This window comes from Ambystoma mexicanum, chromosome 8, assembly GCF_040938575.1.
Source record: "Ambystoma mexicanum isolate Mex_15411 chromosome 8, UKY_AmexF1_1, whole genome shotgun sequence".
NCBI lineage: Eukaryota > Metazoa > Chordata > Amphibia > Caudata > Ambystomatidae > Ambystoma > Ambystoma mexicanum.
The window spans coordinates 1,694,186,472-1,694,212,619 of NC_090929.1; positions in this window are offsets into that span (position 1 = coordinate 1,694,186,472).

Consider the following 26,148-nt stretch of genomic DNA (forward strand, 5'->3'; position numbering starts at 1 on the left):
GCAGCCTGCCTCCCATAGTCGAGATTTCCTCTTTCAACTTCTCTTCTGCAACTTCCTTATTCTTTTCTTCTTAGCTCCTTCCCTACTCAGGTGCCCCCTCCAGACAGCTTTTCCCGCTTCCCAGACAATCGCGATTCCCACCTCCCTGTTGTCGTTAAGCTGAAAGTATTCTTGTATTGCCTTGTCAAGTTCTCGGGAATAAAGTTTATCCCTCCACACAAACTCATTACAACGCCATCTGGCGTCACCTTGGTTTAGCCCTTTGACATTTAGGGCCTCATTACCCGGTAGGCGGTGAGCCATGGCGCTATTAGCGCCATGGCTCATGCCGGTAAAATACCGGCACCGCCTTGGCGGAAAGGGGATTTATCGCCCCATTCCAAGGTTGGAGGGGCGGTAAATCCCCTTTCCGCCATTGCCCTTCCCCATTCCCATTTCTGCCCCATAGGGCTCTATGGGAATGGGGAAGGCGCTAATTACGGCACCGCAATTTTGCAGTGCCGTAATTAGCTCCGAGGTCCCTTAGCGGGTTGGATTTTAACGCCTGCTAAAAGCAGGCGTTAAATCCCCCAACCCGCAAAGGGACCTCGTAGTAAGGTGGTAGGGATTTACCAGTACCGGTATTTTACCGGTACCGGTAAATCCCTACCGCCATCCGTGTAATGAGGCCCTTAGTGTTGCTATGACCATGTCATGGTCTGACCAGCCTATCGGGCGAATTTCACTATGACTAATTCTAGCAGAGCGTCTCTGTTAATGAATAAATAGTCTATTCTGGTGAAAGTATCATGGATGCTGGAACTAAATGTATACCCTTTCCTGCCAGGTTTGACGGTCCTCCAGATATCCACTAGGCCCAAGTCAGAGAGAGTGGTCTGAAAATTGCTCCCTTCTTCCCTCATGGTGTCCCTGGCTAGTGCCCTTGTAGTTTGCCTGTCTATCTGAGGATCTGCCCATGAGTTAAAGTCTCCCCCTGTCAGTATGAGGCCGCTACTATTTACCGCTATTGTGGATAAGGCCTTCTCGTTTAATGTTTTTTCGCCTTGGTTGGGCGTATAGACTCCCGCAAAGGTTATATGCGTGTTTTCCCATGTTCCCTGAGTTATAAGGAGCATGCCTCCCATTGACGGCTGTATCACTGGATTTATGAGTTTAATTTTCTTGTGAAGTATCAGGCCTACTCCCCCCCTTTTTACAGTCTGATGAGGCCCAGTATGACTGACCAATGGCTTTTCCCCTCAATGGCTTCTCTTCCACTGCCTTAAGCCTGGTTTCCTGAATAAATAGTACGCCTAGATTGGCTCTACCAAATTCCCTTGTCACTAGGGAATTAAGCCCCTTGACATCCAGCGTGGCCACCCGCAGTGTCTGTCTTACTGGGTCTGTTCTGATCGGTGCTGACATCATCACAGAAGGTCTCATGTTCTCCGTGTGATCCATCCCTGTGCTCCCTTTTGCTTTCGTTGACCCCTTGCTCCCGGTGTTCCTAACTTTACCTTACCTGTCTGTGTGTCTCCCTCCCCCTTGAACTGTTAACAAAACTAAATCCACTAACTGGACCGCAGGCGTTATGTATGACCTAGGTCCTTGTGGTGTGGGCGCCCTCCCAACGGTGAGGGCCACTAGGTTTGAAACTCGTTCCTCATGGGGAAGTTTGTGTATCAATCCCCTGCTTTGTTGCTAATTCTGGCCTTTGTGTTACTTGGTACCCTTTTACCTTTATATGGCGGTTTTGTAGGCGATTCTGGGCTCAGCTTGGCATACTTTCTTCCCACCTTAGTTCTTTTTCTCCACTGGGGGGATCCTCTGTCGCTTGAGACTTGGATGCCTGCGACCCACTGGGGCCGGTGGGAACTCTGTCGTCTGACAGATAGCTCGGACAGATAGCTCGGTAAGGTGCTTTAGCACTTGCTTCGCCTCCTCGGGGGAGATCATTTGATAATTCTCTCCTTTGAATTCAAAGGTTAAGTCAAAGGGGTACCCCCATCTCTACCGAATGGATTTCCCTGTGAGCCATGCCGTGAGGGGCCTGCATGCTCTTCTTTTTCCCAGCGTGAAGTTGGACAGATCTTGAAATTTCTTTATCCTGGAGCCTTAGAATTCTAGGTCTTGTGCCTGCCTGACCTTGAGAAGGATCTCTGAGTTCTCTTTGTAGCTGAGGAATCTAACCACTATTAAGCGAGGTCCTCCTGCGAATGCTCTTCCTCCTCTATGGGCCCTCTCAATATGCACCTTTTTCCCACCTTCAGCCTCAAATAAGCGGTTTATTATTTCTTGGACCTTTCTCTCAACATGGATAGGGGTTTCTCCTTCCTTTTCTTCCAGGCCCAGTATTCATAGGTTGGACCTTCTTTCTCTGTTCTCCATATCGTCCAGTTTAAGCACCATTTCATCTTCTCTTAATTCTATGTCCGTCATTCCAGCATTAAGCTTCATTTTTATCAAGTCCATGTGGACCTTGGTATGTTATAAGTTCCCCACCTTAATTTTTTATGTGTTCCACTTTTCCCTTTATTTCTGAGATGGATGTCTGTATGTCAGATCTCAGAGCTCTAATTTCCGCCATGATCCCTGCGATATCTTCTTTTGTGGCTGCGGTACTCATCTCGGTGGGATTTGTGGTCTGGCTCTTCTCCCTTCTATATTGCTGAAGTATGTCCAGACTACATGCAGGGGGGGCTTTTATCCCCGTCCTTCCTCCTTTCTGCTGGTTTTCAGTAGCCGCGCTGTACTTTCCCCCTGTGGCCAATGTTATTTTTCCCCCAGGGTTGCCCTAGTTTTGTTCTTGTTCTGGTGGCACTGCACCCCCCGTCCAGATTGTACAGTCTCTTTTACCCAGAGTCTCCCGGAAGGTGGCACCCCTGCAGGCAATGTCGAGAGTCTCTATTCTCCCTGTCCGCAATTTTTTCTGATCCCTATTTTATTCGTTGTGTGCATCTTTGTGAAAGAGGTCCTTGGAGGATCTGTCCCCACATATGTCTGTTCCTCCAGTTTGCAGCAATTTAGTATTGGGGGGGGAGTTGGCGGCGCTTTCTTTCTCCAGCCGCCACACGCTTTTCTTCACTACTATTTATTTATTGTGTAGCCCTTTCGCTTTTCTGGGCAGTTCCTCGTTGTCTGGAAATGGATGTGCACTTGTCTAGTCTCCCATCGCACGGAGACATGTGCTGTGTCCCTCAGTGGAAGTCTATCTGGCTCTCTGACTAGCTGGGGGGGATCGGCCCCCACACTGCTTCAAGTGCGCGCTGTATGCCCCCACCTCACTCCCAGCATTGCTCCATAGCAAGAGCGCTGCCGCGCTGTACAGGGCCCCATTCATCCTTACGGTAAACACTGGCAGTATCTCATGGGGCTGTACGGGGCTTATGCAGCACTTGGCGTCTTGCTTCTCGGCGGCCACGGGGCAGTCCAATTCCTTTATGGTGTTGCCCAGCAGGGGGCCTTTGTTCGGCAGTAATAGCTGCCTTACTGCGTGCGTGCGCTCTCCGCTTTATGGTTGGGCTGTCTCGCTTCTGTTGCGGGGTCACTGCGTCCTGGTCAGCCGGCCGTCGCCAGCAGTACCTTGTCCCGCACCCCTCCTTGTGTTGGGCAAATCAGCCTTAGAAATCGCTCCTTGCTCCGAGGCAACGTCTGTGTGAATCTCCGCCTCTGCCCTCTGCCACAACTGCTCCACGTTATTTCTCCTCAGGGTATGAGTCGGCTCGGAGAGCTCCTGGGTCAGGCCTCCACACCAGGTCCGCTTGCGGTACTTCCCAATATTGTTGGGGGAGGATGAGGGCCGTGGGGGAGGTGCTGCACGACAAAGGGTTCTCTCCACTGTCTCCCATCTCCGTCCAAAACCCCAGGTCCCGCTGCCCGACTCTCCCCTGCTTGGTCTATGCAGATGATAAATTTCCGTTAGGCCAGTTGCTGATTCTTCTCTGGACGCTGGCCGACCCTCAGAGATCACTCCTTCAGTTCCGACCCAGGTTCTCCATGAGGCTCTATGTCGCATTGGACCTCGTCTAACAGCTCTGCGCTGGAGGCCGCCAGGCCGCAACATTCGGAGCCCTGTGGAGGAGGGGTACTTTCCTCTTATTGGTTTCTCTGTTACTTCTCCCCCTCTCCAATCATTCGAATCACCCACGGGTGCTCCAATGTGCCAGCAGTTCAATGTTATATGTTTCTGCCCGATTGTAGGCTGGGGATCGCTCTCAATCTTCTCTTTCACCCCAGTGGAGACGGTTGCCGAGGTTTAGGAAACCATAGTCTCCGCGCCCCATAGTGCTCCCGAACTGAGGACATTTTAACATGTATTTTAAGATGTACTTTATGTGAATTTTTATTTTCATTATGAATTGTATCATGAATTTGTCATGGGTTTTATGAGCACAAAAATTCACAGGGTATGGATTTGAGTATGCACCAAAATAAGATCTGTAAATAGGTAATGGGCCTCATTACGACCCTGGCGGAAAACCATGGTGCTACTAGCACCATGGTCCATGCCGGTAACTTACCGACTCCGCCATGGAGAAAGGGGGAATTACCACCCCATTCCGAGGTTGGTGGGGCGGTAATTCCCCCTTCCTCCATGGCCCTTCCCCATTCCCATTTTTGCCCCATAGGGCTCAATGGGAATGGGGAAGGCGGTAAGTACGGTGCCACAAATTGCGGCACCGTACGTAGCACCAAGGTCCCTTTGCGGGTCCCTACTTTAACGGCTGCCAAAACCAGCCGTTAAGGTCGGGTCCCGCAAAGGGACCTCATAATTAGGCGCTAATAGGTGAACGGCGCCGCAGCCTTTTACGGCGCCGTTAACCCATTAGCACCAGGGTCGTAATGAGGCCCGATGAATTGAAGTTTTAATGATGAAGTCTGAAATGGTGCTGATGGTATATTTTGTAAAGGTTCTGTATGAATCGAAACAAATAAAATAAAATAAAATAAATACATTTAATACATGAACTACTTAATAGAAGGTTTCCTAATTACCCATGACATTTTGCTACCAACATTGTAAACACCACCCCTTGTAGAAACTTTGCATCATAATTAATGTAATATGTGATATCATCAGTGATGTGATCAATGTTATTTGTGATGTCATCTTTGATGTTCTGGGTGTTAGTGTTAGCAGAGCATAACTACTGAATTTCTGGGGGTTTTGGGTTTTACTTGTAACTATAAGTAAAGCATGGTATCAAAGCAAGACAGACACAAGTGACCACAGTTCAAGGGTGTTTATTGAACCTTATCAAGGGTGTGATAAACGCCTATCTAAACCTAAATCTAAGATGGGAGCAAGCTACAACCATCAAATAATAATAATGCAGTCCTAGTGGAGTCTTGTCAAAATAAAAGGGCCTATACAACAAACCTATTGCCAATCCTTTCCGCTAATTTGCAAATAGTGTGGGGGAATGTTCATGAAGAAGAAGGAAGTGTTCACAAATGATATGTTCAGGCCGTTGGCCTCCCTTGCCCACGTTTTCAGCACGAGGCAAGGCGGTTCACTCGAGAATAGCACACTCTGGGGCTTCTTCGGCACAAGGATACAGTTCTATTACAAGCATCAGGGCCTTCTATGCCCAAGTCTCTTAAGTTATCAAAAGTCTCTTGATACAGAGGGCCTGATGTATCAAACAAATGAAAGAGTTCCTTTCCAAGTATTCAAGTAGGGAGATTCACTCTTCACCCTGGATCCCCCTCAGCCGGGCTCAGATCACCTTTTGTACCACAATCTTTTCTCTGGTGACTTGCGGTTTACCCCGGATCCCCCTCAGTCGGGCTCAGATCTCCTCACAATTAGTCTCCCTCAGCCGGGCTCGGACGAATTACAGTTCATATATCTGTTCTCGGGTGACTCACGGTTCACCCTGGATGCCCCTCAGTCGGACCCGGATTCTCTTTTTCACAATTGGTCTCCCTCAGCCGGGCTCGGACCAATTACAGTTCTTATTTGTAATCAAAGACTTTCGAATGTGCACAGGGTTTGGCTTGACCCGTTACAGGACCACTTCGACTTCACAGTTTATAGTTTTTAAACTCTCAGTTGCATATCTTACAGAGAGCTTTGAATGAGCACCCACTTGGTGCCGGACCACTCTGTATATGGCATCTATTTTGGTTTCAAAAGTTAATTCAATCCTTGGATATTCAATTATATTCACATTGCACATCACATACGCCTTAAACTCTGGTATCATGTAACCGTTTAATGAGGATACAATTGTTGACCGTGTGAAAAGGGGAGGAGACATCAACAAGCACAGTCCTCAATTGTACTACAATCATAAATACCATATGCACTTTAATTATGTAATTCCACCATAATATAAATACTGTATACTCCCACTATAATACCTATAATTACTATACACATATTACTAAAGTGTGTGTGACCAGAAGCCACAACCACCACAATAGAATTAAACCATATAACAAGTATGTACAATACACCTTCAAATAACAAAACTCACCCAGAACCCCCTGCCATCCAAATGATGTCCGCGGACATCGAAATTGACGGAGGACTTGGCAGCATCTGCAAAACCTTTTTTCACCTATAAAGACAGCTCCATAAAATCTTTATTCCACTCCCTTACACTTTCCACGCCCTCTTTCAGCCATCAAATAACCCCAAATGTGCTTTCCAAACTGCCTTTTCACAGTGTTGTCCGCGGACTACCGCGTTGGCAGTGGACTGGTGGGCACCCAAACCCACTTTTTTCACCTAGAAAAATAGCTCCAGAACATCTTTATTCCAACACCCCACCCTTTTCAGCCCCTCTTTTGACCACCAAATACCCCAAATGTGTTTTCAGATGTATTCCCCATCGCACTATCCGCGGACACCGGCGGCTATCCGCGGATCGAACAGGGCGGCCGTTTCAAAAAATGAACGCTCCTCACGCTTTTCGCCATCCAATCAACGGGGGCGTCCAATGTCTGCGGATATCACGCCTGACCCTGATTGATCCAGGGGAGTGTGATCGGACCGAATAGGGAAGTTAGTCCACGGACCAGACCCAGATATCACTAATTCTTTTTTAACTACTTTATGGGCGTTTTTCAAAAAACCACTGGATGGGTCTACACCAAATTTGCAAATGCACGCTTTCAGAACCAACCCACTGCTCCTGCCGCAAATCTGGTGAAAATCCGACCCGTGGTTTGGGCTGTAGGCGTGAGCAAAATCTTTTTCCCACTCTGTCAATGTGTAACGCTCACCTGATTCCCGCAGAGGCGCCGGTCTTGACTGGGTGAATGCCGTATCTTCAAAGGTGATGTGTAACACACGGTTGGCTCTTTGGGCTGGACCTCTGTGCACTGTATGTCTGACTCGAAGAGTAAGATGTCTGCAGATAGAAAATATGGGATTAATGAACTGGGGTTATTGGGTGCCTCTCTCCTCTTCCCTTTCTCTTCTCCTGTAGAACCCCAAAGGTTAACGCCCTCACCTTAGGTAAGTGAACACCGAGCTCTCCATCTGCCTCGGGGCAGGGTGCCGTAACCAGTTTCTTCACTGGATAAGGGTGCAGGACTCTTGACCTCAGAGGACTGCTGTCCGTCGTTAACTGCACGAACGGTAAGTTCTGGGCACTTCAAATGTCTTAAAAGTCTTTTTTAATGATATCTCTTGTTTTGCAGGGTTCCGGCGATGGCGGATGGCGGGCTGATGAGAGTTGAGGATCGAACCCGCGTGAGGAATAGAAGCGCCTGGAAGCACGTAAGTAAGCGCTTGTAGCCTGCTTCACGATGCGCACTAACTGTCCCTTTTATCTTGCAGGTACAAGTTCGGAGCTTTAGAGAAGCTGAAGGGTGCTGGAATACCCACTGGATTCGGCGTGGGAAGCAGTAATGGCTCGTGAGTAAATAAGTTGCCCATGTCTTAAACGCACCTTCTTTTGTCTTTCAGATGCGGGATGCAGCGCCGAAGGCCTCCGGAGCGTGTGAAGAGCTGGTAAGCTTTTGTCTTTCAGATGCCGGAATGCAGCGCGAGGCGTTGGTAACAGCCGATGGACCAGGTAAGAGATGCGCTGCCACTGAAGACCGTAGTGCTAACCTGTTCTTTCTTTGTCTTTACAGGTGCTGCTGAAGACTGGATTCCAGGATGGTAAGCCTGTGTTCCCTTAGGCCCAGGATCAGAAGCAGAAGACACGATGAGCGTTCTGCTGCAGAGAATGCAGAATAACGCAAAGCAAGATTCATCCATCGGGTGTGGTTTAAATAGCCTCCTGTAGTGCTTAGGTGTCTCCTTCCACAGCCTCGCCTAGGTAAGAAAAGAGTTCCTGCTTTCCAGAAGAGTTCCAGTGTTCTGAACCTAGGGAGTGGCTCCTGCCCCACCCAACAGGAAAAGTAGTCCCAAACAGAAGAGGATCAGGGGCTCAACTGGCAGGTAAGTAAGCAGCATGGTCTGCTGCAGGTAAGTCCACCCAAGCATTATGAGCCCGGCGCTTCCAGCGCTGGGACTGGGCATCTTTATGAGCCTGGTGCCACTGGCGCCAGGACAGGGTCCAAAAGGTCCCAATTGGGACTGGCTGGTACTCGGAACCGGGGTTATGGGTCTGCTTCCAAGGGAGTCGGGCAAGTCCTGATCTTTTGGAAGCAGAGATCATGACACAATGAAGATTTCCAAAAGCTTTGGGAACCCCAAATAACCTTGCTCTCCCTGGACGAAACCGCACCAAACTCTGCATAATTATTCCAAGGGGTCCATACACTTTCTTGGCAATGATTTGTGAGGATTCGTCCAGGTAGGGCAAAGTTATAAGCCACCCAAAAAGTGCTCTTTCTATGTTTTGAGCAACTGAACTACTACCGCAGGCCATGTAATATAGGGATGAAAAACAAGGCTAGAATTGTGACATTGGCTAATGTCAAGGCCTGGCCATGGTATAAGAAACGATGGATACTGCATTGGCAAAGGGCAACCTATGACCAAATTCGATCCTGGCAATGTGGAGTGGACCTTTGGATGGGCTTTATACCACAGCCAACCGGATGTCCAGTGGAGGTAATGCCATCTCCCTGTGAGGCTCTCACGAATTGGATGAGTGATGAAGAGTATTTGAAAGTCCTGAACTCTGAATTGACAGTGCCTACAGTGAAGCCCCAGCTTGACCTTAGAGATAGAGAAACTAGTGCAACTGCCAACATACCTACTACTGTAACCGAAAAGCTGACTGTATTGTATGAAGACCCTTCACATATTTCTGATCTACTATACTACTGTCCCTCTGTTTGTTTTAGTAGGAGGAGAAACAAAATTATTTCTGAACTCATCTATTGGTATAAACAATGGACAGGAACCACAGGGGTAACAGCCCGAATAGAACTTGGTGGTGACTACGCATTATCATAATTGCACAGATGGGGCAGGAATCTGGTTGGAACAACAGCGAGAAGAGTTGTTTGAAGGATGACAGAAAAGGGAAGTACTGGATAAAATGTGGGCCGGGGATAACACTGCACTTGCAACCGGGGTATATATAAAGGTACAAATGTAAGGGGGTCGAGCTGACCAACTTGAGAAGGCCACTAGGCTCATATCTAGGGCTGAGCTCACAGGTAGTGAGGCACATGTTTGCGAACTCCATGTAATAGGCAACCTCAGTCAGTTTACCAAAGGTGCTGTTCAGTGACTGATGGATGGAATACTGGAAGCAGGAAGAAATCTGGAGTTGGGTATGGCATGTGGAGAGGTGCAAGACTATCTGAACACCCAATCAATATCGATCAGAGAAGATGTGCAACATAATAGTTGGCCAAGACTGTTGAAGAAGGACTCTGGGATACCTGAACGTCTATGGCAATGAAGGAACCTCTGTCTGGTACTGTGTAGATTTGGGCCTCATTACCAGTTGGGCTGTGCAGGTTAAATGTGGCAGTATTACTGTATATCACTGCATTACCGAGTTATGACCTCACGTTGGAGGCAAATCTGTCAACTTTCTGACTGATTTCAGAGAAATTACCGCTGGCAGAATTGCGGCCGTGGTTATTCTGCTGAAATGCCCACGGAGCCCTATGGATTCCAATTAAATGGGAACTAACACTGACACTTGTAATCCGGTGGTATTACCAAGTGGCGGTAAAAGTAATTCTGTTTGCTGGTATCTTGGCAGATTTACCGCCAGGATACCACCAAACATCAAAGGACTTTGGGCGACTGCCGCAGAATGCTTGATCTCTTCCCTGGGGAGGACACCTGATCTGTGGTTTAGTCTTGGTTCAAATTGGAAGTTATGGCTTTGCAGCCCCCACCGTTGCAATGATTAACTAAACTAAGTGAGGGACAGATAGTATTGGTTGGAAACACAGTTTGCTGGGAAGGTGAGGGAGTTGGACACAGTTTGGTTGGGAGAATATTGTTCCGAGGGAAGGATCGATGTGTAGAATTAGTAGCACCACCGTAGTCTCATGTGTGTGCATTTCACTGTTCATACAGGTACTCAGCAAAATACTGTTTTCTGGCCAGCTGCAGAAAGAAGGACGGTAAAGGGGTAAGTGAAATTTCTGAAGGGTTAGCCTAAGTTAGTGCCACATAGATTTCAGGATTTAGGGGAAGTAGAAGAGGCAGTAAGACATGTAATAGATGTGACATAGAGTTTGGAGGTATTAGAGACAGTGTTCAATAAACAGAAACAGGCATTTGAAGTGGCCCATCGTACAGCCATGATATGTATTGCAGGAGATGTTTTGTGTGCAGTAAATAAGGAATAGTCCAAACAGCCTTACTTTAGCATTACAGTATGTCTCACAGCATTTTCTCTTATATTGGCTGGGGTAATCTGATGTACGAGATACTGTCGCCAGTCAGGAATCGTGGCAATACAAAATGGACCTTCAAGCTAGGCTCCCCTTTGGTCGTCCCCTGACCTTAGCCCCTCCATCGACCAGCAAGCAGTAGAGCAGGAAACTGTGATGTTACAGAAGGAATTGTGGAAATTGTTGCAAACTCATGAAGATGATTGTATGTATTGTAAAGAGTAATATTTGTACCGGTAATTATAATTGTTCTTTTATAACGCACTTAAAACCAGCGAGTGGCTTCTAAGCACGAGATCGGAATTCGCACCTGTGTTGCGCTGCGTTGTCTTGCTTCCAAGACAAACCTGTTACCTCCAAAAATGAAAAGCTGGAATGGACCATAGTTAGGGGAGGAATAGAATAGAATTCCCAATGGAAAGTAAAAACAGGTGAATTGGCAATTAGTGCAGTAAGAGCAAAAGGGGTGGGGGGGTCTATGGACGTTGATAACCCGAGGGGGAGGGGCAACGCGATTTATGTTATGATGATGCCATAAAGTCATGCAATGGCGAGTGATCATAACGAGAGTAAACAACGATATGAGAGGAGTCTGGGAATGTAGTTGAATACTTGAAGTGTCACTGTGTCATATATGCCTGAGTTTTTATAATTTTTCTTTTAAATCCTAGCAGACATTGGATAGGGAAATCACCACTTGTTGGCTTGAGCTAAGACGTGCCCTGAGGGCTATCTAAAGGGACATGTGCTGCAGGACTGCTGAGGCAGCGCTTTTAGGAGCCCTCGGGGGTACTGGGTGAAGGACACCTGGCCACCCTTTTCTGATTCCGCTGGCTTATACCAGTTCAGACAATGGGACCTTATTCTTTGGTGGAAGTATGTCAGGGGGTGGTGGCCCTTGACTCTAACCTGAGGTGGTGGACGCCGGTTATCATCAGACTAGAGCGACCGACCCAGAAGCAGAGCATGTGAGGACGAGAGACAGGATGAAAATGGAAGACAGACTATGGGAATATACAAGGAGTGCTATTGTTATGTCTTGGGGCCACAGGGGTCAAATGGAAGTGATGTATATTGTAAGGGGCCTGACCATTGGGAGATATAAGGGGAAGGTGAATTGGAGGTGGGCTGAGTTAGCTTGGGTGGTGGGTTAATGAAGTTCTTTTTATTTGGTTTGCAAACCAGCAACAAAGGGCATCTTGCCTTGTCCATTTCCAATAAGACTCCTTAGTCCTTTGTTTTGTTTTGATTTGTGTTGATAGATGGTGCCCTGATTGTATAGTGGTTAGTACTTTGCATTGATACTCCCATTACAACCAAGCGGTACTCACTTGAGTAGGATGCTCAAGTGTCTCTGACCGCCAATGCACTCTCCTTGCAGCAAGAAAAGATGCAAACTCATCCTGGAACACCTACATTCCTGATAATGCCACAATCAAGATACTCCACTGCCACTCACTGAATCATATTATGTATGAATGTTTAAAGCCTTCACTCAGACCACATGCTTCCTTTTGTGCTGCATGCATGCTGTATAGAGCAACCATTCCTAATAGGGAAACCAGACTCACCTCCTTAAAGGTCCCACACTCACTGTAAGAGATGTTGAAAACAACAACTGTTGGTGTGATCTTGGGCCGACATTGGCGGTCATTTAAGAACACGTCTTCTGCAGAGTAGCCCAAGGCCTGTAGCTTGCTTATTTTGATTGTGACTTGCATTGAGTTTGTTGAACAGGAGACATCGGCTAGGGAAAAAAAGAGCAATATAACACGTTCAAACACATAAAACCTTTTACTGATTTTGCAGAGTGGGCACTGTAAGCAATCGGGAACCCACTCTGGGGATAACTTGTGTATAGGCTTGTTATAAATGCCATACAATATCATAAAGAGGGGTCAAAATTGTGTATTCCACAGATGAAATTCAGGATGAAATTGGATTTTAAAAAAAGACAAAGCATACTGTGCTCACATCTCTGGATGCCTACCACCAAGTGCAACTCTTGGTACTGACCTCGCCGCCCTGAAGTGCAGGGTGGCTGAGAGTAAGTGGAGTGTTTCGGGCGTATCCTCTGACAAACTGGCTTGCTGCATGTTGCAAAGGCAATGCAGATCTCTGTCCTCTCCAGGAAGAGGGTCCATATCCAAGCTCACATCTCTGCAGCCTCTAACAACACGGCCGAACACTTAAAAGTCTGCAAGGAGTTGGCCAATCCTTCTGGAGTCTCCAGCTCTCCTGTTCCCTCCCAGGCCCTTTGTATGGCCCTGACCTCTTGTTTCACCACTGTCCTCGCTTTCCTCTTCCTCTTTCTCTTTCAGTCCCCCTTCGGCTGCCTCTCCCTCTCCTTTTTCTTTTTCCTCCTTCGCTCTGACAACACCAGACAATGGGCCTCATTACGAGGTTGGAGGTAGCCTTGCCGGTTTTACCGGCAAGGCTACCTCCAAACTCGCATCCGGGTCCAGCACCCGTGAATGGGCAATTACCGGGCTATTCCGGCCCAGCCGGACCCAGTAATTGCCCTTTCACGGGTGCCAGGCCGGGTACACCCCCATTCCCATTTGAGCCCCATAGGGCCCCCAGAGGGCTCAATGGGAATGGGGAGGGTCGTAGCAGTGGTACCGTTAATAACGGTACCGGTGCTACCTGTTCTGCTCGCGGATGCCGGTACAGCCTCCAGGTCAGACCTTGGTGGCTGCAAGGGCACCCGCGAGCAGAACTCCTAGTATGGCGGTACCGTAGCAATGGTGCGATCTATGAAAGTGTTGTCCAAACAGATGCTCCCCTGCTCCTCCAGAACCATCAAGGACCACATTGCCACCCTCGCACCAGCCGTGGTCAATTTCTGCAATCACTCTTTCATCAATGGAGCTTTCCCCTCTTTCCTCAAGCACTCCCTTGTGCACACCCTCCTAAAAAAGCCTTCTACTGATCCTACATGTCTGGCAAACTATTGCCCAAATTCTATCATTCCTTTCCTGGGCAAACTCCTGGAACAGCTGGTCATTTCCCAGTTGACCCTCCAGACTAAATCTGTTGGCTGCCTCCATGACCATCAGCCTGGCTACAGATCAGCCAAAGGCATGGAAAATGCTCACCTGAACACCCGTGAAGATCTGCTCTCCCTCTGTCCTCATCTTCCTTGACCTTTCCTCTGCCTTTGACACAGTCAATCACGCCACTCCTGATCAACCAACTCCCTGTGAACCTGGGCATCACAGATCAGGCCCTGGTTCGCTCCAAGCTGGACTTCTGCAACAACCTTGCTCTCTATTTGCCTACCTCTACTCTTTGCCCCCTGCAACGAATCCAGAACAGGACTGCAAGACTTGTCCTTGGCCCCAATCCCAGGGACCGTATCTCTCCAGCCCTGAAATCTCTCCACTGGCTCCCGGTGGCTGCAAGGATCAAGCTCAAGACCCTCTGCATTGTCCACAAGGCTTGCTGGGGTCAGGGCCCGTACTCCATCCAACTCCCTCTTCCAAAATACCTTCCTTCTAGAGCCCTTTGCTCAGCTACCTCCAACTCTCTGAGGGTCAGACGCTTCTCCAGGCAGAGAGTGGGTGGTAGATCTCTCTCCTCTGCAGGTGCTTCGCTCTGGAACGGCCTAATTGCTCATCTCAGACTTCAGCCTGACCACCTTAAGTTCCGGAACCAGCTCAAGACCTTCCTTTTCTCCTCTGCCATGTCTCTCTCGCTCCCTTACTAACTTACCTATCTGATGCACCGACTGGTTGCTTGGTTACCTTAGAGTCTCACTGGGTACCAAGCTCCTCTTAGCCGGTCCTCCTTCGCACTGCCTCCTGGCCTACTGCACACTTAGGGTCTGTAACTGTAACCCCTGCAGCCCCCTTGCCTCCTGCACTTACCCAAAGCCATGCAGCCCTGGCTGCACTTACACAGAGCCATGCTGCCCTGATCACACCTCCCCCCTTTCCTCTCCCTTGCACTTCTCCCCTCTCCTTCTCCTTGCACTCTGTTGTCGCACTTGCACGATCCAAATGACACAAGGCCTAGTAAGATCGTTTGTCTTGTCCTCCCTATGTCTTCCCTCCCTTGTCTTGTGGAGCCTAGAAACACTTGTGTACAGGCGTGCTATAAATGCCATATCATATAACATCATAATGTCCTGTGTGGCATGGTGAACCTAGGAAGTTCCAAGAACTGAGCTCCTGAAAAAGTGTTTCCTCTTTTTTAAGACATTTGATTCTTTGTGCATGAGGCCTTAAGTAGTCCCCAGAACAGCAGCTATGATTTGCATGTTTTGGGTGTTTATCCTGGATAATGAAATGTTCAATGATGCCTTGTACCCTGGATGCTGCAGAAAACATTTCAAGACATTAGAAATGTGTGCACAGATTCACACCAGACAATGGATATTGGGTCAAGCCCCACTTAAAGCACATCAATCTTTAGGAAACTATCCATGTGTCATTAGCTGAAGAAACTTGTGTTGCTGGTTTTGGATTTCAATCTCATCACTGATGCACCCATTTAAATGGTTGCATTCCACCACTCATAGATGTTCCCCCAATGATGGGCCACCATGCAGCAGTCCTCTTCACTACGTTCCAGAAATAATGGTGTAAATCAATAGTTATTTTCTTTGGTTGAAATATTTTTGGATGATTTTGGGTTCGTAGCAGATATATAGAAAGGATGCTTCCTCCAGGATGCGTATATGAGATAGGGTGAGCGCCTCAATGTTTCATTAGAAAAAAAACACTGGACTCTGGGTAAGATCCAGGTTACACATGGAAAGTCCCTAGGGTTTGGCGTACCTTTGAACACTTAAATGATCGAGCCCTCTAAAGTCCAATTAGTCTTTTCATTCTAGGGAAAGTCATCAAGAGTCTGGTTACTAATGAATTCAGCAAGCAACTGAAAGCACATTTGTCCTTCAATTTAATAGTAGATTATACTTGAATTGGAACATTCGAATGCCTCATCTTCGTGTCAGCAGAAGATGAGTGCCCTTAATGGTAAAAGGAAAGCAAGCCTAAACCGCCCGTAAAAATAATCCACGAAGGTCAAATATTGAATGTACATCTTTGCACGGGGAAAAAGGTTTCTTTTTAAAATGTATTTATTTTATTTCAAGACATTGGGCCTCATTACACGGAAGGCGGTAACCATGGCGCTATTAGCACCATGGTTGCCGCCGGTATTTTACTGAGTCCACCATGGTGAATGGCGGAATTACCGCCCTATTCCAAGGTGTGCGGGGGCGGTAATTCCCCATTCACCATGGCACTTCCCCATTCCCATTTTTACCCCCATAGGGCTCAATGGAAATGGGGAAGGTGGTAATTACGGTACCGCAAATTGCGGTACCGTAATTACCTTCAGAGTCCCTGTACGGGTCCTGTACTTAACGGCTGGTAAAACCAGCCGTTAAGGTAGGGACTCACAAAGGGACCTCGTAGTAAGGCGGTAAGGGATTACCGGTACCGGTACTCCCTTACCGCCATCCATCTAATGAGGCCCATTGAGTTTATTACAAACCTTTTGTATATAGAAAAAACATAATCAACAGATTAGTTTCCATATCTCATTGTTACAATCATATTTAAAAAAGAAACCATCCATAGTAAGGCAAAGTTCCCATTTGCAACTTGACGATTTCAAAAATTTCTGTGAAAAACTTCACCAAGCAAAATATAGCTGAGTTGTCTCCTCCACGATGAAGGAAATACCAAAAGTCCTCAGCATCTTCCAAATTGATGTTGGCGATCAGTTTTCCCAAATGTCGAGTTCTTAAATCAGTCAAACCTGTGCAGAAGAGAGTAATATGCATTAATGTCTCGCTCATTCCCCTTTTAGCACAGAATCGGCATTCCATGTCTGTAGATTAGTTGTAAGCAGACATAATCTGTTTGGTAGGAAAAAGATTCAGTCTGAAGCGCATGAACTGAGATCGGAACCGCCAGTAGGGAGATTTGGTCAAGTATTTTGGTAAAGTGCTCAGTTGCTTGGTCTCTCATTTCAGCAAGGTGGGCAATTTATAGTGATTTTTATCTTCTTGGGTCTTGAGCCAGTCCATTTGCCACATTTTCTGTTTTACCTTATACAGGTTGTTCATAAATTCTTCTTGGGGGGAAGATAGGAAATCCAGATGTGCTATACAGCTGTCTTTCCATTGGATCAACAGAGCATTGCTTCCCATTTTTAAGGCTCCATTCAATATCCAAAAGGGTTTCGCTGGCTTAGGGAGCACACATTTTCAAAACAGAGCCAAGGTTTTTCACACAGTTTGAGCCTGGAGAGAAAGCAGTCTCAAGTCAGATCTGATAGTCGCAGTTGAAGTGATGTTGGGTAGTCTTAAGGATCCCTCCAATGTTGACCATTACTCCCAGGGGGTACAAAGACAACCCTCTGCTCCATATGTCAATATGAGGGTCCCCTTTTGCTTATAAAAGGCAATTATTGGCCTAAGGAGAATTTCCAAACTTTTTCTGGATCAGTCTGGCTTGAATAACTAGGATTCTCAATTTTACTTTTAGTGCTGCTTGGCGTGGTAGGTCTGCCCTGCTATTGTTAATCAATGTCCCCAAGTAGGTCACCTCACCTGTTGTCCACAAAAGAATGTTGTTTAGAAACCATTTGAAGACTGAAGCTCTATGCGTGGGCTTAGGGCCGACAATCATAATGCTCATTTTAGATGTATTCACTTCCAATCCATTCTCAGACATGTATTCATTTTCTCTGAAGACCAATAGGCCTTTTGTCAATCAAGACAATGTCGTCGGCAAAAAGATACCTTGACAAACATTGGTCACCGACCTTAGATGGAAAAGTTATACCCTTAACCAAGTGCTTCCCCACGTCAGAGAGAAACAGATTGAATAAGGTTGGTGCCAAGGGGCATCCTTGCGTCAGGCCACTAAATGTGTCGATTGAATTAATCAAGTGGCCCTGGGCATTCAATCGGATTTTCACCGTGGTAGATTTGTGTAGAGTCTTGATTGCTGCCAGCAGATTGCAGGGGCAGTTCCAGGCCTCTTTTATGGACTTAGAAGGTGTCGGTCAATACTATCAAAAGCTTTGCGTAGGTCAACAATAGCCAAATAGATCCTGGTGTTGTTATTAAAAGCAGAGGCTTTCAGCAAATTTAGGAGTAGCACATTTAGATCTGCCCCGACTGCTTTAGTGAATCCCGTCTGCCTGGAATCCTCTTTTCCCATCTGCGTGATGCAGATTTTTAGTTGCTTTAAAAGGAAAACCCCAAATAATTTCCCCAAGGAGTCGAGAAAAGCAATCGGTCAATAATTTGCTGGGTCAGATCTTTTGCCTTGTTTAAATATAGGGCCAATATTTGCACATTTTCACCAAGAACGAATTTCACGTACTTTCATTGTTCGATTGAATAAGTCAAGGACAAGAGACGCCCATAACTCAGTACAGGCCTTGATCATAGAATTTGAAATGCCTTTGGGGCCCGAGGCTCTGGATTGGTTGGCCCTCTTGATAAGGAGTTACATTTCTTCCAGGTCAAGGGGGAAATTCCAGTCGGTATTAGACTTGGAGATGTAAGTAGATATTATTGGTTGTCTATGTTCAAAAGGTTTCCTGTAGAAGCTCGACCAGGACTGTTCGGACACCACATTGGCCATAGAAGAGGGGCAACAAACCCTGTCTGATTTAACATCTGCCAAGCAGATCTAGACTCTTTATTTGCAAGCGCTTTCAGCATGCGCTCAGCATCTTGATGTAGGATCATTGCTCTGTGCCACTTCAGCCAGTTCTTGTATTTTTGCTTGATTTTTGTTCCTTAGTTGAATAAGATCTAGAGCACCACCTAAGCATCTTAATTCTTGTCGCAAAAGTTTCTTTGCTTCATTCATCTCTGTGTGAAATGCATGTTTATGGTGTTTGTTCACACCATCGGGATCAGTTGAGGTAGGAACCCTAAAGTCCAATAGCAAAGGAATATAATTCACCTCACCACTCTGAGGTAGCTGCTCAGATAGATTTGCAGACAACTTTTTGAGGTCTCAATGTTTCAGTCGTATTCAATTGAATCTTGAAGAGGGTTCAATATGGATAGGGCCTACATTTGGATGGAAGTTGGAAGAGCCACTCCAGGAGAGTTGTATAAAAGAATGATCACTCGAGGATTTTGGAACGATTTAGAATGAAATCATTTCTTTAAGTAAAGCACTGGAAACAAAGAGGTAGTAAAGAATACTAGTTGCTTTGCCATTGGACCAAGTTGATCTAGCAGGGAAGTTTTCCCACCTTTGCCCATTTAGGATATGAAGATTGTATGAGGTCATCATTTCTAGCCACACTTCCGCTCTTCTATTGCGGTTAGAGATTGGCTTGTTTTGTTGCAACAAGTCTATGGTCTTGTTTTTGACAAAGGGGCAGTTCAAATCACCCCCCGTGATAATGAAATGCGGGTTATATTGGTAGATGGCATCATCAATGGCTTGTCTGACGAGACTCGTGAAGGCTTTGGTGGATGTTCCCGCCGGGGTCCAGTATACATTGAAAATGAATCCTCGCTGTGGCTCGCCATCCCCGGGGAGCATCAAGTTAATGGCAGTAACTTCAAAGTAGGGAGTACGATTACTTGTTAAGTCAACTGAGAGTCCCCTTCCATTTCCCACGAGTGTCAACAGGCCAGAAGCTGGCCGACCTCTCGGGCCTTTGTAGGCAGGATTAAGGAGGGTAGTATATCCATCGAGGGCAGGCTCAAAAGAGAGCCAGGTTTCTTGGAGACATATAATGTCCAGATCTCCAGAAAACGTTGGGTTCAATCAGCGACTTCTCATGCATTGTCACTAGGCGAGATTTGTCTCTGTAACTTGGTTCCTGAAGGATAAGTGGGTCATTAACAGAAGTCACGTATTGATCGTTATCTTCAGAGGATCATATATCGGTCTTGGGTTGAACGAGGTGAAAGATCCCTTTGTTTCTATGGCCGGTAATCTGGATGTGTTTGATGGACCCTCGGTCAACACTGGTCGTAAGGACTGCCCTCAAGTCATTCAGGTTCTCTTTCGGGCTTGGCTTTAAGTCACAAGTTTGCCTCGGTCTTGTTCTGTTGCACTGATAAAGTTTGAGAACATCATGCATTTGTCTATTTAGTTGCTCAGAGACTGGCTTAAAAGAAGAAGCCGTACATTCAAAACCCATGGACAAAATAAGATGGGCTACCTCGAGTCTAGTAGAGAAGATCTGGTGCCCCTAGATCTAAGATGGAGAGTAATTTTGTCTGTAACCTGTTCCAAAGGGAAATGATGATCAAAATGTCCTCTGAGTGCAGGAATCGCATCTGTAGTAATCTGTGGACATTGGCATGATTCAATATAATACCGTCATTAGCTGGTAATACACGTTCGAGACTGATGGTATAAGCTATGTTGCTTGATCCCCAATACGCTTCTTTGTCAAGTGATTTCTCTTGGGCCATGTGGAAGCGGGATGCTTATCTTGGATTAAGTTGCGGTACAGGGCTCTCAAAGTCTGCTGCAGGTCCACTGTTTTTGCTATTTCTCCATTTGGAAGATTAGAGGAGCTGATTTTTTGGGAAATCCTCAACCTCTTTTCTGCAAATGTCAAAAAGGGACCAGGCAATTTCTGCGTTGAATGATTAGGCGGTTTAATAGCAAGGTTCAAAGGAAGTCTTGGTCTTTCTATCTGGCCTCTCATGGTTACCAGACATTTGATCGAAAAAAATTGGTCGACTGGACAAATGGTCGAACCAATTTGGTCGAAAACCAAAGGGTCGAATTTTTATTTTTTTTATTTTTACCCCCTTTTTTGGGGGCGGGGGAGGTCCCCTCAACCCCCTTTTATTTCTAAAAAACCTTTTTTTTTCCTAAACTACAACCCTAAAAATATATATATAAATTTTAAAAAAAATTCGACCATTTGGTTTTCGACGAAATTACGTCGACCAAATGTCCTGTCGACGAATTTTTTTCGATGAAATGTCCGGACACCGTCTCCCATAGCTGTATTAGACATCTTTTTTAGTGAAGTCTAACGGCGTCGCCGAAATGGGACGCTGGATGGAGGTAATTTCATGAGCAGCTTGAACCTCCGACATCCAATCGCCATCTTGAACCGTATAGGTAAGGACAGATTAAGCAAATCAGCCTCAATAGAGTCATTCACCTCAATCCCATTGTTGTCATGGTTGTCGTCGTTCGTTAGAGGTTTCGAATGGTGGAAAAACTGATTCGCTTTAGATTGAGTCGTTACCTTTTCACACACTCCAGAGTGTGAAACATCACGGGGAAGAGGCAAATTCCTTATAAATGAGAGAGCCTTGTTGGTGGTGCGATTTTTAGGCATGGGTAGATTTTTGGGGATTTTCTTTCCATTATCGTCTTTTTTAGGCTCATTCTGTTTAATTTCCTCTTCTTTTTCCTTTGGAACATAAGAAAGGGCTGTATTGAAGGCAAGCCAGGTATATTTGAGAGATTATTAGTGGCCAACGGGGAGGACGGTATCTCAGTTTTCCCCTGTTCTTCTCTCGTTCATGGTGCGGCTACCTGTAGTAATGTTGCTGGCTTTTGGTTTGTCGACTCATTGTATTAGGGAATGGTTGTCATTCCTGGTAGTGATAGACTAGCTAGAACGTTAGTCATCTCCAGGCCTGGACTGGCCCACCGGGACACCGTGAGTTTCCCCGGTGGGCCTGGGCACACAGGGCCTCTTTTCTTGGGGGAATGCCATGGACGTCATTTAGGGGTCGCCAAAGGTCGCGGCAGCTGCGGCCACCTCCGCAACTACTAGAGACTCCCTTGCGACCCCTGATTTTTGGGTGTAAACAATTTTTTTTTAAACATAAAAAAAATCACATTTTTTTTGTTAAACAGAAGCTCCTGTGGAGCTTCGCAGCGCCTACAGTGCGGGGGACACCAGCAACTTCAAGCTCACCCCTCACTCAGGCTTCTTTATTTGCAGGGCCAGTCTGACACTGACATGTGCACAGAAGCTGCTAAATCGGCCCGGGCTGGCGCCTCAGCGGTGAAGAGAAAGAGCAACAATAAGCCATGGGGAAAGTTATCTCGTATTTCAATTGTAGAGTTAACTTCTCCGTGGCTTTATTGGTGGCGCCTCTCATGCCAGATGCTTGGAGGGGTCACAGGGTCAGCGTTCCAGGTGCCATAAAGGCGTGCAGCCAGAGCCGTTTGCAATTGTAAATGGTTTGTGTGATGAAGGGAGAGGTTTCAGTCAGTCTGTGTATTTTGAGGTTGGCTGTAATGGATTCACAGTGCAGTGCTCGTGTTCGTTCTCGTGTGCGGGTCACAGTTGAGAAAGTAAGTGATGCCGGACAGGTTTAATATAGAAGTAATATAAGCAAACCATGGCTTATCGTGACTGTTGTGGAGAAGGATTGTAGTGTGAGATATGTTTACATTTGTAATTAACTGTCAATCCGAGCTTCTGGAGCACATTCTCCACCACAGGGCTTAAAAAAAATATGGAGTGCCTTGAATATGGAGAGTTAGCGCTTGTGTTTGCAGACAGCAAAATGTTGCAAAAGTCACTGGATTCAGCAACTGCTTTTTTTTGCTCTTGCACTTTTTCATCCTTGTTTATTTTTTGTTGCTGTTAAAATATGTTGCCATTTTCCGAGCATGTCCTATTTACGAGTATGCAAAGCAAAATCATATGCACATTTCAGCTATTCTTTCAAACCTGCCAACTGTGGGTAGCTTTTAAAGGATTTAAAAATAATCCCCCAAAAAAACCTTCTTTAAATATTTTAATACAACTGCTCGCTGTCGCCGCAGCCAGGCATGTGCATGAGGTTGGTACATTTTTGAAGGGCCGACCCAAGCTTTCATCCTACAAAGTTGAATGAACCATGTAGCTCAGTTAATAATACATGTATTTGCAAATATCCCAGATTATATTTGATTACAAAAGTTTTTTTAGGCCATCTATGCTGTTTTCTGCTTTTTTCATTTCACAAGTAAGTTGAGACCAATGGAAAGATCCTCCTGCGTTTTCTGATTATTGCAACTATAAAATCAACACGTCTGAATCAGGCCCAAGCACTCATTCCCAGACGGAAATGCTGCGCTGTTTTGTGAATGTAAAGTTTCCAACGCAGTAGCAATTTCCTTTTATTCAGCCCAGTAATGCCATTACAGTAATAGCATGCAGCTGACTCCGATAGCATCTTACAAGGTCTTACATCGCACGTGCTTTACCATTTCAAGTGATCGCATATAGCTGTGGTGCAACACACTCACTTCTACACCTCAAGAATGTTTTCATGTTTTTTAAACTGGCAGAGCAGTCTAATGCCTACCTGCCCACGGTTTCCAAAGTGTAGTTTGAAAGACCTCAATTCTGCCACGGTGGCAGGAATGATTTCATTTTCTGGAAATGCAGACATCATATAGCCAGGCAAATAAACATTGCAGTGGCTTCTACCAGGCATATTTTATGAAGTGGTATGATGAAGCAAGCATGATAAGTGTTCTTATTGGTCTAGACTGGCTTACGTTGGAACCAGTTCGGACATGTTTTCTTCTTGTGACATGTCACCTTTAATGTCCAAACCAACTGGAGTATATTCTTACATAGGAGTACTGGCATGTTTGCGGAGCCAGCTTTGTGCCTGGTGCCAGTAATGATACTATAAAACACATCTTAAAGCGAACATAAGCATGTTCTTATATATGAATACTAGCATATGTTGATGGAACCAGCATGGAAATGTATGGGCACAGCCAGCATGAAAATATTTTTATACTGTACCGGCATATATTGAAAGAACCGGCATGACAATGCATTGGGAAATGCGCTTGTACACCTTTGGTGACTTGCATCTATTGTACTTTTTTCATGAGTTTCCCTGCTCCCTACAAAACTGTTTGCATGCCAGGGGAAAGATTGGAAGAGTAGAGAGGGCAGGAGACTGCTCATTCTCACAGCAGTCCTTAAGTGCGTGCTTTTAAACTTAAAGGAGAGAGTGAACTGCTTGTAACATTGAAGCTGCACTAGAATAGTCTCATTAGAATGGGCAAAGAAGTTAGATGCCACCCACACAAATAGGTTTGCCTCTCCCCAACATCTCTGAAGTTAGCACCACTCCCAACATTTCAAGGGTTAGCTCACCCACCCCAAATTTAGGTGTCGTTGTGCCTCTAAGGCTGTTCAAGCATAAGCGAGAAACGAGTTTGAGATTTCATAGCACGTGAGTGACTGACTGGTGTGAGCAATGAATGTAAAGGGAAATACATATTGGAAGATAGCATAATGTGCCGGTGGAGGAATGGGAGGATAGGGCAGGGACCAAAGACTGATATGTTAAGATCTGGTAATTGGAGGACAGGCGTCTGCGACAGTAGCAGAAATTGTATTGCTCCGGGCGATCACTCTTTGTCTGAGACCCTGTGTTTCTGATGTGTTCAAAAATGCTGCCACTTCCTGTTTTGTCAAGGGGTGAAAGGTCATGTGCTATCACTTCCGGTGATGTCACTTGGGGGAGAGGGGGATCAAATGATGCCACTTCCTGTGATGTCATCAGAGGTCAAGGGTCATGTGATGTCACTTCAGCTACCCCTGGCATTTTGATGAAATGACGTCCCAGACTGCTGCGGGTTTGAGCTCTCCTATCATCAGGCCGTCTCATGGAGAATCACGCTGCAAGTGGCAGCTCTTGGTGCCTGCAGCAGGTGGGTGTGTGTCTCTGTTTCTCTTTACCTCAGTTAATCTTGTAATGCGTTTCATGCACTGCCTTCTTGCTAATTAATTGCAATCATGTAATTCTCTCTTTCCTGCTTCTGGGTCTCTTGTCTGGCACTCTTCTTTTCCTTTATGTGTGTATCTCCCTCTCTCTGTTTGCTCCTTCCTCTCCCTTAGTTTCTCTGTTATAGACCTCCATATATCTGTCTGAATGGCTGTACGCATCTGATTCGTCTATTTCTTTCACTAGTTCAGTATCTGCACCGGTGTCTTTATCCAGTTAATTCCACACATGTTAGGTCACTGTTACAGTCAGTGTTTTAGCAAAAGACCGTTTCTCACTATTTTCAGGGTATGACTACTCGCTGTAATGTCAAGTTCAATACGAGTGAACATTTAACAAACGTTAGAATAGACAGTGCTGCATGCATTTGAAAGTCACCAAAATGATCGTTTATTTGTAAGGCATGTACTCTTCCAATCTTCAAAATACATTTGGTGATCAGCAACAGCATTTTTTAAATCAGGTTTGTCCCCTCTAAATATCATATTCCATGGGCCTCACTACGACCCTGGCGGAAGACCATGGTGCTATTAGCACCATGGTCAATGCCGGTAAATTACCGACTCCGCCATGGAGAAAGGGGGAATTGCCACCCCATTACAAGGTTGGCGGGGCGGTAATTCGCCCTTTCTCTATGGCCCTTCCCCATTCCCATTTTTGCCCCATAGGGCTCAATGGGAATGGGGAAGGCGCTAAGTACGGTGCCACAAATTGCGGCACCGTAATTAGCACCAAGGTCCCTTTGCGGGTCCCTACTTTAACGGCTGGTCTACACCAGCCTTTAAGGTCGGGTCCCGCAAAGGGACCTCGTAATTAGGGGCTAATAGGTTAACAGCGCCCCAGCCTTTTACGGCGCCGTTAACCCATTAGCGCCTGGGTCGTAATGAGGCCCCATTTTTTCTACACCTGTACTTGTAATCGGAATAACGAAACTACAGGTTCCAGAAAGCACAGAGTTTTACTGTGGGTGAAAGATCAGGAGTTGCTCAAGGTGGCATGTTGCGATGTAAGCTACATTTTAGCAGATCTTCTATTAGGGTACAATGCATACACTTTTGGAGTCCTAATGACTTCCTCAAACATTCAAGCGTAAGCATCTGAATACTTGCACCACCATTCTGAAATAAGTATTGAAAAGACTGTAGTTCCAAAAGATTCCAAAACAGGGTCAGATGTGCTCTCAATGAATGCTAAATATGGCATACTGAAATAGCTAATTCAGACCTTCAGCATGCAGAGGCAGATGAAACTTAGTAATAATAGCAGCTATCATAACAGCGCTTAGAAGCATGAAGAATGTGTCATAAAGCACAATATGAAATTGAAATATTATTGAGCTATACATGTAAACAAATATGTAAAAATATTTATGAATGCGTAGGTATTTACACATTTTGTAGGTATTTTAAATTTAAATATTTGTTGGTATTTTAATAATTTTCTAAATGATAAAATGGCGCTGTGTGTTTTGTAGTTTTGCGAGGATGCTGATATTCTTTGAAATGAGTTTAATTTTTTTATTTATTTTAAATTAATGTATAACTGGATTTAAACTTTAAACGAGCACGATCAAATCCCAAGGACATGTCATCATGCACGATCATATACCAAGAACATGTCATCACAGCGCTTTCATTATCCAGCAATCCAGTAGGTGTTTTCCAAAAGGAAAA